The sequence below is a fragment of the Pecten maximus genome, chromosome 6 (assembly GCF_902652985.1).
Source record: "Pecten maximus chromosome 6, xPecMax1.1, whole genome shotgun sequence".
Lineage (NCBI taxonomy): Eukaryota > Metazoa > Mollusca > Bivalvia > Pectinida > Pectinidae > Pecten > Pecten maximus.
Window position 1 is genome coordinate 43,924,311 of NC_047020.1, and position 17,322 is coordinate 43,941,632.

Sequence of the window (17,322 nt, forward strand, 5' to 3'; positions counted from 1 at the left end):
TGAGACAGTTAATAGTGGAGACAGTAATTAGTGGAGACAGTAATTAGTGGGGACAGTGAGACAGTAATTAGTGGGGACAGTGAGACAGTAATTAGTGGAGACAGTAATTAGTGGGGACAGTGAGACAGTAATTAGTGGAGACAGTGAGACAGTAATTAGTGGAGACAGTGAGACAGTAATTAGTGGAGACAGTGATTAGTGGGGACAGTGAGACAGTAATTAGTGGGGACAGTGAGACAGTAATTAGTGGAGACAGTAATTAGCGGGGACAGTGAGACAGTAATTAGTGGGGACAGTGAGACAGTAATTAGTGGAGACAGCGAGACAGTAATTAGTGGAGACAGTGATTAGTGGAGACAGTGAGACAGTAATTAGTGGAGACAGTAATTAGCGGGGACAGTGAGACAGTAATTAGTGGGGACACTGAGACAGTAATTAGTGGGGACAGTGAGACAGTAATTAGTGGAGACAGTGAGACAGTAATTAGTGGGGACAGTGAGACAGTAATTAGTGGAGACAGTGAGACAGTTAATAGTGGGGACAGTGAGAGTAATTAGTGGGGACAGTGAGACAGTAATTAGTGGGGACAGTGAGACAGTAATTAGTGGGGACAGTGAGACAGTAATTAGTGGGGACAGTGAGACAGTAATTAGTGGAGACAGTAATTAGTGGAGACAGTGAGACAGTTAATAGTGGAGACAGTGAGACAGTAATTAGTGGGGACAGTGAGACAGTAATTAGTGGGGACAGTGAGACAGTAATTAGTGGGGACAGTGAGACAGTAATTAGTGGGGACAGTGAGACAGTTAATAGTGGGGACAGTGAGACAGTAATTAGTGGGGACAGTGAGACAGTTAATAGTGGAGACAGTGAGACAGTAATTAGTGGGGACAGTAAGACAGTAATTAGTGGGGACAGTGAGACAGTAATTAGTGGGGACAGTGAGACAGTAATTAGTGGAGACAGTAATTAGTGGGGACAGTGAGACAGTAATTAGTGGAGACAGTGAGACAGTAATTAGTGGAGACAGTGAGACAGTAATTAGTGGAGACAGTGAGACAGTAATTAGTGGGGACAGTGAGACAGTAATTAGTGGAGACAGTAATTAGCGGGGACAGTGAGACAGTAATTAGTGGGGACAGTGAGACAGTAATTAGTGGAGACAGCGAGACAGTAATTAGTGGAGACAGTGATTAGTGGAGACAGTGAGACAGTAATTAGTGGAGACAGTAATTAGCGGGGACAGTGAGACAGTAATTAGTGGGGACACTGAGACAGTAATTAGTGGGGACAGTGAGACAGTAATTAGTGGAGACAGTGAGACAGTAATTAGTGGGGACAGTGAGACAGTAATTAGTGGGGACAGTGAGACAGTAATTAGTGGAGACAGTGAGACAGTTAATAGTGGGGACAGTGAGTAATTAGTGGGGACAGTGAGACAGTAATTAGTGGGGACAGTGAGACAGTAATTAGTGGGGACAGTGAGACAGTAATTAGTGGGGACAGTGAGACAGTAATTAGTGGAGACAGTAATTAGTGGAGACAGTGAGACAGTTAATAGTGGAGACAGTGAGACAGTAATTAGTGGGGACAGTGAGACAGTAATTAGTGGGGACAGTGAGACAGTAATTAGTGGGGACAGTGAGACAGTAATTAGTGGAGACAGTGAGACAGTTAATAGTGGAGACAGTGAGACAGTTAATAGTGGGGACAGTGAGACAGTTAATAGTGGGGACAGTGAGACAGTAATTAGTGGGGACAGTGAGACAGTAATTAGTGGGGACAGTGAGACAGTAATTAGTGGGGACAGTGAGACAGTAATTAGTGGGGACAGTGAGACAGTAATTAGTGGGGACAGTGAGACAGTAATTAGTGGGGACAGTGAGACAGTAATTAGTGGGGACAGTGAGACAGTAATTAGTGGGGACAGTGAGACAGTAATTAGTGGAGACAGTGGTCATGGAGACAATGAGACAGTGGAGACAGGCCTCTTGTGTTTAGTTTTTTCTGATGTGTTTTGTAACATAATGTCCCTCCACTACCAGAACAAAGTTCATAAAACGATCTGGGTTATTTCCACCAACAACGGACAAACAGGAATGAACATCAATCAATTCAAGAGTGTATAGCACACAGATCAATTAATACAAGAGTATAGTGAAGATGACACCAATTAATACAAGAGTACTGAGGAAACAGATCAATTAGATAAAAGTCCTGTCCACACATGAAGTCTAACACGATCAATGACTATCATTACTGATACAAACAAAAGACTTCTGAGTCACAGCTTTATAATCTTGATCTGTAATCCACTTCTAATTACTCTCAAATGCATTTTGCAAGGATTCAATTGAAAGTCTTTCTTTGAAAACTGATGTACATGCCCAGGAAGTAATTTTCAAAGTTGTAAGAATGCAGGAGAAAAAGATGTCTTTTTACTAATTTTGAAAACTGTGAAAAGCAGGGCTTCTGGAAAAGAGGCATAAAGGTCCTGCACCATTGGACTATGAGTAAAAATGCTAAAGTCCTACAGGACCCTGGTCAGAGTTTTCTGACCAGGAGTTGTCAATGCTAATTTTGTATATATTTTTAGCAAGATAGTACATGTAATGCAAATATCAATATCATATTTTTTTTAGGAAATCTGATTTTCTAGCTTTTGAAAGAGTTATTTCCCTTTTTATAAGCAGCTGGGACTACCCAATTTTATTTGCAGAAATGTGTCTAATATTACCGATGCTGGTGACCATTCGAAAAACAGGATTTTGTTTTAAAACAAAGTACTGTAATAAAGACACTATTTTCACAATGATGCAACATATATCTTCAATAATTCCATTTTTCAGAACAAGTTTTAAAATCTAAACATCATCATCGTGTCTTCTTAACATGATCTAATTTTTGATTTCATGATCATGAAGCATGCCAGTGTTTTGTGTCTCGTACACATGTATAAAGTGTTTTGTCTTCCAGTGACGTGGTTCCAACACTACAACTATTCTTGGAAGGAGAAGAAAACAAATCTGCAACTTGAAGATGTACACGTAAATATGTAGCTTTCCCCATGAATTCCCCATGAACCTGACGAATGTGTAGAAGCCGTGTCAATTTTAGGAATAACTTGCATGATAATGACAGAATCAGGATATCTGATGAAAGGAAAGCCTCCACAGCAATGGTATATCACTCGAGAGGCAGATCTTATCCCGTTTGTGCACAACTTGCAAGAAAAGTAGCATATGAATTTTACAAGGAGGGCGTTTATTGTAGAAACACATGTACGAGGAACATTCCGGGAATTACACACAAATTCGAGCTGCAGCAGTCGTTGTATATCAGTTAAAGCAGAAAGAAGCTTTTACAATGCCTCGCCCTCAAATAACATCCACTTGTTACAAGAAATTATTGTGTAAATAGTTTTTAACTTCTGTAATGTATTGCTGTACATGAACTATCACATGCATTCTGTCAGATTTTTATTTCTGGCCATCAACAATATATAAGTGTTGAATTTACCCACAAATTGTTTCTTGTATTGCTTGCTCAAGGGTGAAATTGTGGAGAAATGACAGACAAAATATAGTTCTCATTTATATAATTATAGGATTATATCATTCCTGTACTTTAAAACAAAAAGAAATACCCTTAATATATTTTCCTGGTTCATGCAGATTGTATTTGCATGTATAATAATTAGAAATAAACTTCAGAAATATAAACAATTAAAAATCAATTTGATTCTACAAAGTTTCGTGATCTTTATATATTTGAACCTTAACCTCTGTTTGGCATTTAAATGCACATTCTAAACTTACAGTGACAAGAAAATTTAAGGATGCATTATATAAACATACTTCACCATATACCTAACTTAAGGCTGTATGCTACCTTACTGTGACATGGAGACTTAAGGCTATATGCTACCTTACTCCAACAAAAAGACTAAGTCTGTACTTCAGAAATTACTATATATGCCATGGATACTTAAGGCTGTATGCTACCTTTCTGTGACATGGAGACTTAAATCTGTATGCTAACTTGCTGTGACATGGAGACTTAAGGCTGTATGCAACCTTACTCTGACTAGGTATAAGTATTCTTTCACATAAAATTTTTCAGTATGCTACCTTAATGTTTTTAAATTAACTTTTAAATTCTGGCATAGAAACAATTGAGTTTTGGTGGCATTTAAAGACAGTCACAGTCAGGAAACTTTAAAATACATACTCTTTAATGTCGCACATTGTAATTTTACGTAAGTGATAGTTTTGTGGTAAATGTAATCTGCCTCTCTGCCTAGCAGGACAGAATCCTAGTTATAGGAAGTGAAGTCTTAACACAAACTGACATAGTAACACACAGGCATGTGTATAATTATACATTCCAGTATGAATCTTGTTCGTGAGTTTATGCCTCTCCATTTCTGTGTAAGTGGCAAATGAAATGAACAACAAAGGGTGTTGGGGACTTGTCATCATGACTGCTTTTCCTTTTGACTCCATTTCTTCCCTTTCCATTACTTAATCACTCATTCCTTTTTTCTTCTTCCCCCATTGATTCCCTCCGAACTCCTATATCCTCCCAGGGCAATCGTCCTATACCGAGTCTGAGGACTGTCCCCATTAGACCCCTACTCACCCTGTATCCCCCCTCCCCACCTCTCTACCCTCCCCAGTAGACCCCTACTCACCCTGTACCCCCTCTCCCACCTCTCTACCCTCCCCAGTAGACCCCTACTCACCCTGTATCCCCCTCCCCACCTCTCTTCTCTCCCCAGTAGACCCTTACTCACCCTGTACCCCCCTCCCCCACCTCTCTTCTCTCCCCAGTAGACCCCTACTCACCCTGTTCCCCCTCTCCACCTCTCTTCCCTCCCCACAGTAGACCCTTACTCACCCTGTACCCCCCTCCCCCACCTCTCTTCTCTCCCCAGTAGACCCCTACTCACCCTGTATCCCCCTCCCCCACCTCTCTTCTCTCCCCAGTAGACCCCTACTCACCCTGTATCCCCCTCCCCACCTCTCTTCTCTCCCCAGTAGACCCCTACTCACCCTGTATCCCCCTCCCCCACCTCTCTTCTCTCCCCAGTAGACCCCTACTCACCCTGTACCCCCCTCCCCACCTCTCTACCCTCCCCAGTAGACCCCTACTCACCCTGTATTCCCCCTCCCCCCCTCTCTTCTCTCCCCAGTAGACCCCTACTCACCCTGTTCCCCCTCTCCACCTCTCTTTCTCCCCCAGTAGACCCTTACTTACCCTGTATCCCCCTCCCCCACCTCTCTTCCCTCCCCAGTAGACCCCTACTCACCCTGTACCCCCTCCCCCACCTCTCTTCCCTCCCCAGTAGACCCCTACTCACCCTGTACCCCCTCTCCACCTCTCTTCCCTCCCCAGTAGACCCCTACTCACCCTGTACCCCCCTCTCCACCTCTCTTCTCTCCCCAGTAGACCCCTACTCACCCTGTACCCCCCTCCCCCACCTCTCTTCCCTCCCCAGTAGACCCCTACTCACCCTGTACCCCCCTCTCCACCTCTCTTCCCTCCCCAGTAGACCCTTACTCACCCTGTACCCCCCTCCCCACCTCTCGTCTCTCCCCAGTAGACCCCTACTCACCCTGTACCCCTCTCCACCTCTCTTCTCTCCCCAGTAGACCCTTACTCACCCTGTATCCCCCCTCCCCCACCTCTCTTCCCTATTGACTCAGATATTATGTGTATACATATTCATTCCTGCTGTTGTTACTAAATTTAGCTCTATGATTCTGTAGTACACACAGACTGCTCCCTGGCAGGTTATTTATAGCTCCCCTGTAGTATTTATACAACTAGGTCAGGCCATATACACATGGGAATTACTATATCTTCCTTACCAATCATTGTCAAATTTCACAAAATATCAGAATACACAAGTCTATAAAGTGCATCACAGTACAGAGTGAGATTTGAGAAATAATGCAAAATCTGCATTTATTATCAAACTGATGTGAATTATATATTTGTTGAGCAGCTTAAATTTTGAATTATTGTTCTTAAATAAATTTCTACATTTAAATATTTTAAGAGGAAGCAATCTAGAATGGTACTCAAAACAGAAAATTTTATCTAATTAACCTGCTGTTTGATATATGTGTAAGCTAATCTCCCACACAGAAGAACTCCAAATTGTTCCAAGTTCTGAATTATCATTGATGCTTACTTACAACAAAGAGTAATTTACTAAAGAAATATATGCATCCTCTTAAAAATTTCCTTCACAAAATATCTCTAACTTGGATTTGATGTTAAAACTTCTAGATTATACTGAAGGAAGTTTAGATACGTAAACACTCAAAATATTTCTCTCATATTAATGATGTTTACAATATCACTAAGAATAATTTAATTTACAAAAACAATATAGATATGATATATAGGGCCCTATATAAGCTAAATACAACTTATACACATCTAAAAACTACCCTCTTTGTAAGTTCTATGTAACAAGATTTTTAAATATCTGTTAACATAATTCTGATTTTTTTTTTTCATGAGAAAAGTGCAACACTTGCAATATCGATAACAAACTATGACCCTGTTATTTGTAGCTTATAAATTATATAACCATGCACGTGCATGTGTGATTTTAATGTACAGGGAAGTCTCGGAACATTGGGAGCAAATTGCATGCATGTGATCGGCTTAACAAGGCAAAGTCGCGACAGTTTAGATGGGAAACATATATAAGATTGTGATCTTTCGTCTGCAGCGAGTGAAAGGTCTAAAGGCCGTAATAGTGGATGTTAATAGAAATAATTGTGACCGAATTGTTCCAGGGATCATACGTTGACTTCCAGATTGAAATTCCTTATCATACGTTGACTTCCAGATTGAAATTCCTTATCATACGTTGACTTCCAGATTGAAATTCGTTGTCACCCTTTAATTAAACAATGTCACCAATACTATCATCACCAGGATAACGCCTTGTGATAAAAACAATGAAAAACGATTTATGACAATTACCATAAGGAAATAAACAACAAGAAAAGAAATACCTCAAATGTTTACATGATTGTCACGGCTCAAAATTACAAAATCTACGATTTAGTTCCATGCATGCCACCAACACAATGGCCACATGAACGATCGAGACAATGGCTGCCTTGGCTGTTGACGCAGTTACTATACTGTAACTGACATTCACCCGAACTAAGCATCATATCGTGTCACAAAATAGATAAATCTGGTCAGTGTTCTTCCGTAAATCATATGCATGAAGTGTTTATTTCCCAAGGGCAGGAAGACAATAACCAGTCATGTCATACTTCAAATGCCACAATGCGTGTGTGAATTGCGCCGTAGATTCAGGTTCCAAGGATTATCAATTATCAGTTTCTGGATATTTAATACCCGTTACAGAACTCCGTCAGACATGTCGTCACATCTAAACAATGACGAATGTCAACACATTTAACCATGACCTCTATGACAAACATCAACAAAACAACAACAAATGATGACGTACGTCAACATATTTAACCATGACCTCTATAACGAACATCAACAAAACAATAACATCAATTAAACATCCACGAACAAACATGACTATCGTGGTTGATCCTTTTAAAGAATAATGTCATGAAGCATGCAAGTTATCATTACAACATCTTACCATTAGCCTTGACATCAAAAATGAAGAAAACGTCAAAAATAATTCAATAAAGAACGTAGCCACTTATGAAAGCTGTCAGCAGGTTATATATAATTACAGTATATACAAGAGATATGCATTTTCCTGGTGAAATTATATATAATTACGGATTATGAGATACATATTTTCCTGATAAAGCCAGGTATGAACGGATCTGACTGTTGGAATATATACAATCCAGGCCCCATCAGTTAGACAGATAGGGAAATAATATTTACAGAATGTAACAAAAGCCAGAAAGACAATTAAGCAAAGACCATAATTATATAATACAGGAAGTTTCTATCAGGTGAAATTCAGGAAGGCTGTCAAAATCAATCACCTTTCGAGTTACACCGTAAATACATTTTTTTTTCAAGATCGATGTTAGTTTAACTCTGGGTATTCTTTGCTTCTGACTTAATATGGCAACTTATGTCATCATTTCCTTCTGTCCCAATGCCTAAAGACTGTGTGACCTTTTCAGTGTTCATTCCAACAGTAATTTTCAGGTGTCAAGCTCCACCCCACAGCAGCTTAAGTGGATTCACCCATTCGAATGAAAATGAAAAAAATGTACTTCCGTGTTGGAAGTGGCACCTGTAGTTATAACGATTTGATACCAAATGGAAACCTGTGCGGACTGGAATCAATCGAGCCACACTCTTCCTTTTCCAGCTTCCTGACAAAATATTGATTGTTTGAAGCCCTTACTTTCATCCCCAGCATTTACAATCTTCCATGGAATTCATAGCCGTACAAAACGAAAAATTTAATTTACCTCCTACTGTGGGTGCCCTTAGAAAAAAGATATTGAATAAACTGAATAGTCACACGACAACGAGACAGTATGATCGGACAGAAAGAACCAAATTTTATTTACAGCACTAATCCTAGAATTCATGGCCTGCATTTACTTGATTTTTAGCATTACCCCCGATTTAAAGTCTTTTGCTTCTTATAAGAACCTCCCTCGATCTTCGAGCCTGTTTACATCTATTTAAATTCTTCTGTGCCAACCCAGGTGTTCAATAAACATAGTTGAATGTGAATACTGTAAACGTGGAAATTTACGCGAGGGAGAAATTTATGTCAATTACGTGGAGTCCTTTTGATTGCGAAAATATCCCCCATGCGTATTATTTGGATATCAGTTGGCATAATCTCAAACTACAAACGAAGGTGGATCGATCGCGAAAATTATCCCATACGCGTATAGTTTGCATATCGAAATCGCAAAATTAACCCTCCGCGAAAATAACCTAGTTTACAATATCTGTTTCCATAAAATATAATAAACACTAAAATCAATGAAGTCCTATATACTGCTTATTGTCTTAAACTTCGTACATCACAAAATTGCGTTCAGATTTCACTAAATTAGGGAAAGTTACTGATGAATAACGATTGTTATCATATATAATCCTAATATCTCACCGATCACTCACCAGAATTTACTGTGAATTATAGATTTATTTGTATGTAAAATAAATTCAACTGGCGGCCTATTATTATGACTGCGAGACCTGAAGGTAATAGAGGATTACATACAGTCTGTTGTACTCAATACATTAATCTGCAACAGCTGTATATGCAACATTTATGTAATATAGAATGATTTCAACATACACTTTACAAAGTATTTCCCCTAGAACATTTTTAAGGGGAGATAACTTCGTTGTAAGTGTACTTTAAGTAAGAATGCATCTTCTTACCACTGAGTTTGTTAGATAAATGTACTGAGAGGGGTGTTAAACAGTATTATGCTCGGCAAAGTCTATTTTTAGGGTTCATCATATTAAGAGGATTTTATGCGTTTAAAATATTCAAATGAGGTATACAGGGGATTTCAATTAGGTTTTTGAAGGGATTCCAAGTGGTTATCATAAGGGGGTTTCCAGTAGTTTTAAGGGAATTCCAAGTGGGGAGTTTACGTACATATAGACATCTAAGGAGAATTTAATGGACTATTTAATTGAGTTGTAAGTGGTTATCATAAGGGGGTTTCCAGTGGTTATTTTAAGGGAATTCCAAGTGGGGAGTTTACGTACATATAGACATCTAAGGAGAATTTAATGGACTATTTGATTGAGTTGTAAGTGGTTATCATGAGGGGATTCCAATGGTCATCTAAGGGGAATTTAAGTACATAAGTTATCTAAGGGGTATTTAATGGACTATTTGAGAGAGAAGTAAGTGGTCATTAAAAGGGATATTTACCTGGAGTCCTCTAGTGGGGTGGGGGGTGGGGGGGGGGGGGGGGGGGGGGGTAATTTACTGGAACACCCTTAACAGCCAGTACCAGTGTCTCTGAACAAAGAAGGAGTGCTAATTTGGCTCTTCTTCCGGCTCACAGGGATTCTGCAGGAAGATACTTTAAGGTCAGCTGCATATGGTATATATGCTATTCAAACATCAGATTTTATCTGGGCTCATAGAAATTCCTTGAATTTCTTGAGTCTTGAATAGCATACCATATGAATACCTCCTTTGAAGGAGTCTTTCCGCTAAAAAACAACAACAAAAAACACAAAAATAACACCATAAGTGTCGAAAGAAGGAAATTAGAATGTTTTGTCAATATTTTTTATCTCTGGTTTTGAATAAGACTTTTGTTCTTCAATTTTTTCCAATTCTCTCAATGTCAATTTTTGTTTTATAAGTGATCAATTTTTCCTACTAATGATCACTGTGTTAATGTGGGGGCTGTCTACACTAGCAATTAGTGTTTGCTATTGCAGAAACTCTGATCAAAGCCTTCAGTAACCTTGTAAAGTCAAATTGTATGTTTAATAAATGATGATTCCAGCGATTACTCCATGTAAAAATGATGTTTCAAAGTGCTGAACTCTACTATTAGGTCATTCAATTTTACACACACCAAAAATGTCTAATCAATTTCAAAAGCATTGCATCATTGCTGGAAAACGCTATGTCACCCGTTTACAGAGCAGGCCAGTCAAATCCTAAATTATACACATTTTATCCATTTCGTGTATATGTTGGAGCTGATGATTTTGGTTTCTGGCTGAAGATGACGTCGATTTGGAGGATAATCTGGTATCTAGGCAGAAGTGACAAAGTGAAGATCGGGGCTTTTTATCTAGCACCAAAACATAGGGTGAAATTCTGCATGAAGGCCAATTAATAGACTCCGACTTCTTAAACAAAAACATTCCTAAACAAACTTAGTAATCCTAGAAATTCTATTAAATTTTAAAGGTTCTATACACTTTTTTTATCTATAAATATTCTCCAGATATTTTACTTTCGTACCATATTTAAATACCATGAATACAACAAAATTGAATCTCCAGCGAACATTACCAGCTATACAGTAAATTGTATGACTATGATCAACGCAGAGTCCCGGCCGGCCCCAAAATCAACATCCTCTGTATTAATTCAGAGTTGTCTTAATCAGCCGCCCCCAAAATCAACATCCTCTGTATTAATGCATAGTTGTCTTAATCAGCCGCCCTCAAAATCAACATCCTCTGTATTAATGCATAGTTGTCTTAATCAGCCGGCCCCAAAATCAACATCCTCTGTATTAATGCATAGTTGTCTTAATCAGCCGGCCCCAAAATCAACATCCACTGTATTAATTCATAGTTGTCTTAATCAGCCACCCCCAAAATCAACATCCACTGTATTAATTCATAGTTGTCTTAATCAGCCGCCCCCAAAATCAACATCCTCTGTATTAATTCATAGTTGTCTTAATCAGCCGCCCCCAAAATCAACATCCTCTGTATTAATTCCTAGTTGTCTTAATCAGCCGGCCCCAAAATCAACATCCTTTGAATTAATTCCTAGTTGTCTTAATCAGCCACCCCCAAAATCAACATCCTTTGAATTAATTCCTAGTTGTCTTAATCAATCATTTACTCCCTTGATCTTTAATTAACTCCTGATCTTCATCACAAAAACCTTTTAGCTCGATGTCTGAACTAGTACCTCCCAATTAGCTAACTCTGAGAAATCATCCTCCATTATAACAAGATGTACTGGCCTTTTGTCCTGTACTGACAATTTCATATGTCGTCCATATACAATCATTACAAGAAAATGTTACACCTGATCAGACTGAGAATATCTGAGGCTAATAAATAGACAGTATCGACTGCCACTGACAGTCTCAGACAAAGCCCCTGGGTCAAGTCTGTCCCCGGGGAGGGGGCCAAACTCTGCACTGTCAGCCACAGAATCCTGATCAGGAACAAGCTCTCTCTAATGACATCAAACCAGCTCTACAGACCAAAGAAAAACAAAATGCCATTCGCTTTCAATCCCCAGTTGACACAGCGATCCTACAATAATCAATGACTTCAAGTCAAATGACTTTTCCGCAAACAAATCCTGGTGACAGTACCGGTCACTGAGGGAGGTCTGCTTTATGGTCAATCATACAATTCAATTATTACAGACTCAATGACACTGGCCAGACATATTGCAATCTCTCCTGGTCACATGACTCTGTTTTCTCAATCCCTATCACACCATCTCTTCCTCCCCTCTCACTTTATCTACCTCCCTCCCCCCCCCCTTCTCCACTTCTCCAGTTCTCTTTCTCCCCTCTCAATTTATCTACCCCCCCCCCCACACTAACCCCACATCTCCTTTTATCTTCCTCCCCTCTCACTTTATCTTCCTCCCCTCTCACTTTATCTTCCTCCCCTCTCACTTTATCTTCCTCCCCTCTCACTTTATCTTCCTCCCCTCTCACTTTATCTTCCTCCCCTCTCACTTTATCTTCCTCCCCTCTCACTTTATCTTCCTCCCCTCTCACTTTATCTTCCTCCCACCTCACTTTATCTTCCTCTCCTCTCACTTTATCTTACTCCCCTCTCACTTTATCTTCCTCCCCTCTCATTTTATCTTCCTCTCCTCTCACTTTATCTTCCTCCCCTCTCAATTTATCTACCCCCCCCCCCCCACACACTAACCCCACATCTCCTTTTATCTTCCTCCCCTCTCACTTTATCTGCCTCCCCTCTCACTTTATCTTCCTCCCCTCTCAATTTATCTTACTCCCCTCTCACTTTATCTTCCTCCCCTCTCACTTTATCTTCCTCCCACCTCACTTTATCTTCCTCTCCTCTCACTTTATCTTACTCCCCTCTCACTTTATCTTCCTCTCCTCTCACTTTATCTTCCTCCCCTCTCACCTTATCTTCCTCCCATCTTTACCCCACCCCATCTTCCTCCCCACCCTAATTCACTTCTCCACGAGTTCCTATTCTCCCTCTCATTCCATCTACCACCACATCCCTCCACCCCTCCCATCCCAATCTACCTAAATACCCTTCAACCCTTCTTATCACATCCTATTTACCTCCACACCACTCCTTCCCATCCCCACCCTCCTTCCTGTTTTATCACCCATCCCCACCCCTGTCCCTACCCCTTATCTATCTCCTTTCCAGGCCCTACCTCTCCTTCACCACTTCCTCCCCGCCCCTTATCTTGACCTTCCTGCCCCATCTCATTCCTCTTTCATTTCCCACTCTCCCTCTCATTCCTCTTTCATTTCCCACTCTCCCTCTCATTCCTCTTTCATTTCCCACTCTCCCTCTCATTCCTCTTTCATTTCCCACTCCCCCTCTCATTCCTCTTTCATTTCCCACTCTCTCTCTCATTCTCTCTCATTTCCCACTCCCCCTCTCATTCCTCTTTCATTTCCCACTCTCCCTCTCATTCATCTCTCATTTCCCACTCCCCCTCTCATTCCTCTTTCATTTCCCATTCTCCCACTCATTCTTCTTTCATTTCCCACTCTCCCTCTCATTCCTCTTTCATTTCCCAATCCTCCTCTCATTCCTCTTTCATTTCCCACTCTCTCTCTCATTCTCTCTCATTTCCCACTCCCCCTCTCATTCCTCTTTCATTTCCCACTCTCTCTCTCATTCTCTCTCATTTCCCACTCCCCCTCTCATTCCTCTTTCATTTCCCATTCTCCCACTCATTCTTCTTTCATTTCCCACTCTCCCTCTCATTCCTCTTTCATTTCCCACTCCTCCTCTCATTCATCTTTCATTTCCCACTCCCCCTTTCAATCCCCTCCTAGTAATTCCTTATACATCCATACTTCCCTTGTTCATAGCCCCCATATCTTGACATTTTTTCCATAAATTTGGTTTTGGTATTTGACATAATTTTTTGACTGTCATATCTACCAGTCTGTACTTTCATGAAGACTTAATTGTTTTTGTTTATATTTATCATGATCTATAGAATCATTACTCCAGAACAAAATTCAGAACCAGTATTAGTAGATCGCTGGGCAAGACATTTGATTAAAAGATATTTCACACTGACAAAATCGTATGTCTATAAACCATTTTATTGTCCAGAAAATCCATTACAAAAACATTTTCTTATCCTGTTGATTATAGCATTGGTTCAAATCAAACATTGGCCATCTACACCCCCTAATCATACAGTAGACTCATCCAAATCAGAGAATGGGAAAGTCTATTACAAATCAAAAGGGGTTTCAGAGTTCAAGCCAATAATTCTGAAATAATTTGTCATCTTGTACCGAAGAAAAGCCTTTCTTTTCAGAACCAACAATCTGTTTCCCTGGTCTGATACTGACTGTATAAACATTTTGATATCTTAGCCATGATAAGGTGTTGGAATTCAGAGTTTCATTGAATCGTGTTGATACCAGGGTTTTATGGACAAATACAATATGTGTTTGTGTGTGCCCCTTGATCATAAGCAGCCTTCTTGTACAACTGTTATCTTCATATCAATGTCCTAGTCTGCAATCATTATTCTACTGGACAATGAAGACTTCAAAAAATTCAAAATCAGATTTCACTAAAAATATTTAATACATTATCTCATTTCTTAAAGTCTACTTTATCAACTTGATTGAACATCCCCAGAACCTCCGTGTGAGTGTGTATACCTGATCACTGTTGCCTTTCAGTTTGTTCAGTATACATATTAACTTGGACATATCCCCAACACCTGAGTATGTTGCCTTTGATTTCTACTTTTATTCTGTATTGAATTCAGGTCCAATTACCATTATAAAGAGGTTGTTTACCTCCAGTTCAAATGTCTGTAATGAAGTATATAGTAACTTATGATACACACGGAAACCCAGAATGTACATGCACTTACCAAACCAGAGTGTACACGCACTAACCAAACCCAGCGTACACACACTAACCAAACCCACAGTGTACACACACTAACCAAACCACAGTGTACACACACTAACCAAACACACAGTGTACACACTAACCAAACCTACAGTGTACACACACTAACCAAACACACAGTGTACACACACTAACCAAACCCACAGTGTACACACACTAACCAAACACACAGTGTACACACACTAACCAAACCCACAGTGTACACACACTAACCAAACCCACAGTGTACACACACTAACCAAACCCAGTGTACACACACTAACCAAACCCACAGTGTACACACACTAACCAAACCACAGTGTACACACACTAACCAAACCACAGTGTACACACACTAACCAAACCCACAGTGTACACACACTAACCAAACCCACAGTGTACACACACTAACCAAACCCACAGTGTACACACACTAACCAAACCTACAGTGTACACACACTAACCAAACCTACAGTGTACACACACTAACCAAACCACATTGTGTACACACACTAACCAAACCCACAGTGTACACACACTAACCAAACCCACAGTGTACACACACTAACCAAACCTACAGTGTACACACACTAACCAAACCCACAGTGTACACACACTAACCAAACCCACAATGTACACACACTAACCAAACCCACAGTGTACACACACTAACCAAACCCACAGTGTACACACACTAACCAAACCTACAGTGTACACACACTAACCAAACCCACAGTGTACACACACTAACCAAACCCACAGTGTACACACACTAACCAAACCCACAGTGTACACGCACTAACCAAACCTACAGTGTACACACACTAACCAAACCCAGTGTACACACACTAACCAAACCCAGTGTACACACACTAACCAAACCCACAGTGTACACACACTAACCAAACCTACAGTGTTAACACACTAACCAAACCCAGTGTACACACACTAACCAAACCCACAGTGTACACACACTAACCAAACCCACAGTGTACACACACTAACCAAACCCACAGTGTACACACACTAACCAAACCCACAGTGTACACACACTAACCAAACCTACAGTGTACACACACTAACCAAACACACAGTGTACACACACTAACCAAACCCAGTGTACACACACTAACCAAACCCACAGTGTACACACACTAACCAAACCACAGTGTACACACACTAACCAAACCACAGTGTACACACACTAACCAAACCCACAGTGTACACACACTAACCAAACCCACAGTGTACACACACTAACCAAACCTACAGTGTACACACACTAACCAAACCTACAGTGTACACACACTAACCAAACCACATTGTGTACACACACTAACCAAACCCACAGTGTACACACACTAACCAAACCACATTGTGTACACACACTAACCAAACCCACAGTGTACACACACTAACCAAACCACATTGTGTACACACACTAACCAAACCCACAGTTTACACACACTAACCAAACCCACAGTGTACACACACTAACCAAACCCACAGTTTACACACACTAACCAAACCCACAGTTTACACACACTAACCAAACCCACAGTGTACACACACTAACCAAACCTACAGTGTACACACACTAACCAAACCCACAGTGTACACACACTAACCAAACCCACAGTGTATACACACTAACCAAACCACATTGTGTACACACACTAACCAAACCCACAGTGTACACACACTAACCAAACCCACAGTGTACACACACTAACCAAACCACATTGTGTACACACACTAACCAAACCCACAGTGTATACACACTAACCAAACCCAGTGTACACACACTAACCAAACCCACAGTGTACACACACTAACCAAACCCACAGTGTACACACACTAACCAAACCACAGTGTACACACACTAACCAAACCCACAGTTTACACACACTAACCAAACCCACAATGTACACACACTAACCAAACCCAGTGTACACACACTAACCAAACCCACAGTGTATACACACTAACCAAACCTACAGTGTACACACACTAACCAAACCTACAGTGTACACACACTAACCAAACCACATTGTGTACACACACTAACCAAACCCACAGTGTACACACACTAACCAAACCACATTGTGTACACACACTAACCAAACCCACAGTGTACACACACTAACCAAACCCACAGTGTACACATACTAACCAAACCTACAGTGTACACACACTAACCAAACCCACAGTGTATACACACTAACCAAACCCACTATGTACACACACTAACCAAACCCACAGTGTACACACACTAACCAAACCTACAGTGTACACACACTAACCAAACCCAGTGTACACACACTAACCAAACCCACAGTGTACACACACTAACTAAACCCACAGTGTACACACACTAACCAAACCCACAGTGTACACACACTAACCAAACCACAGTGTACATACACTAACCAAACCCACAGTGTACACACACTAACCAAACCCAGTGTACACACACTAACCAAACCCAGTGTA

General features: G+C 40.5%; 1 protein-coding gene across 1 annotated transcript in view; it reads right to left on the bottom strand.

Moving 5' to 3' along the window:
* Positions 1 to 17,322, bottom strand: part of LOC117329864 (adenylate cyclase type 9-like) — a 63,555-nt gene that overhangs the window by 25,117 nt on the left and 21,116 nt on the right. The gene's annotated exons all lie outside the window — the stretch shown is intronic.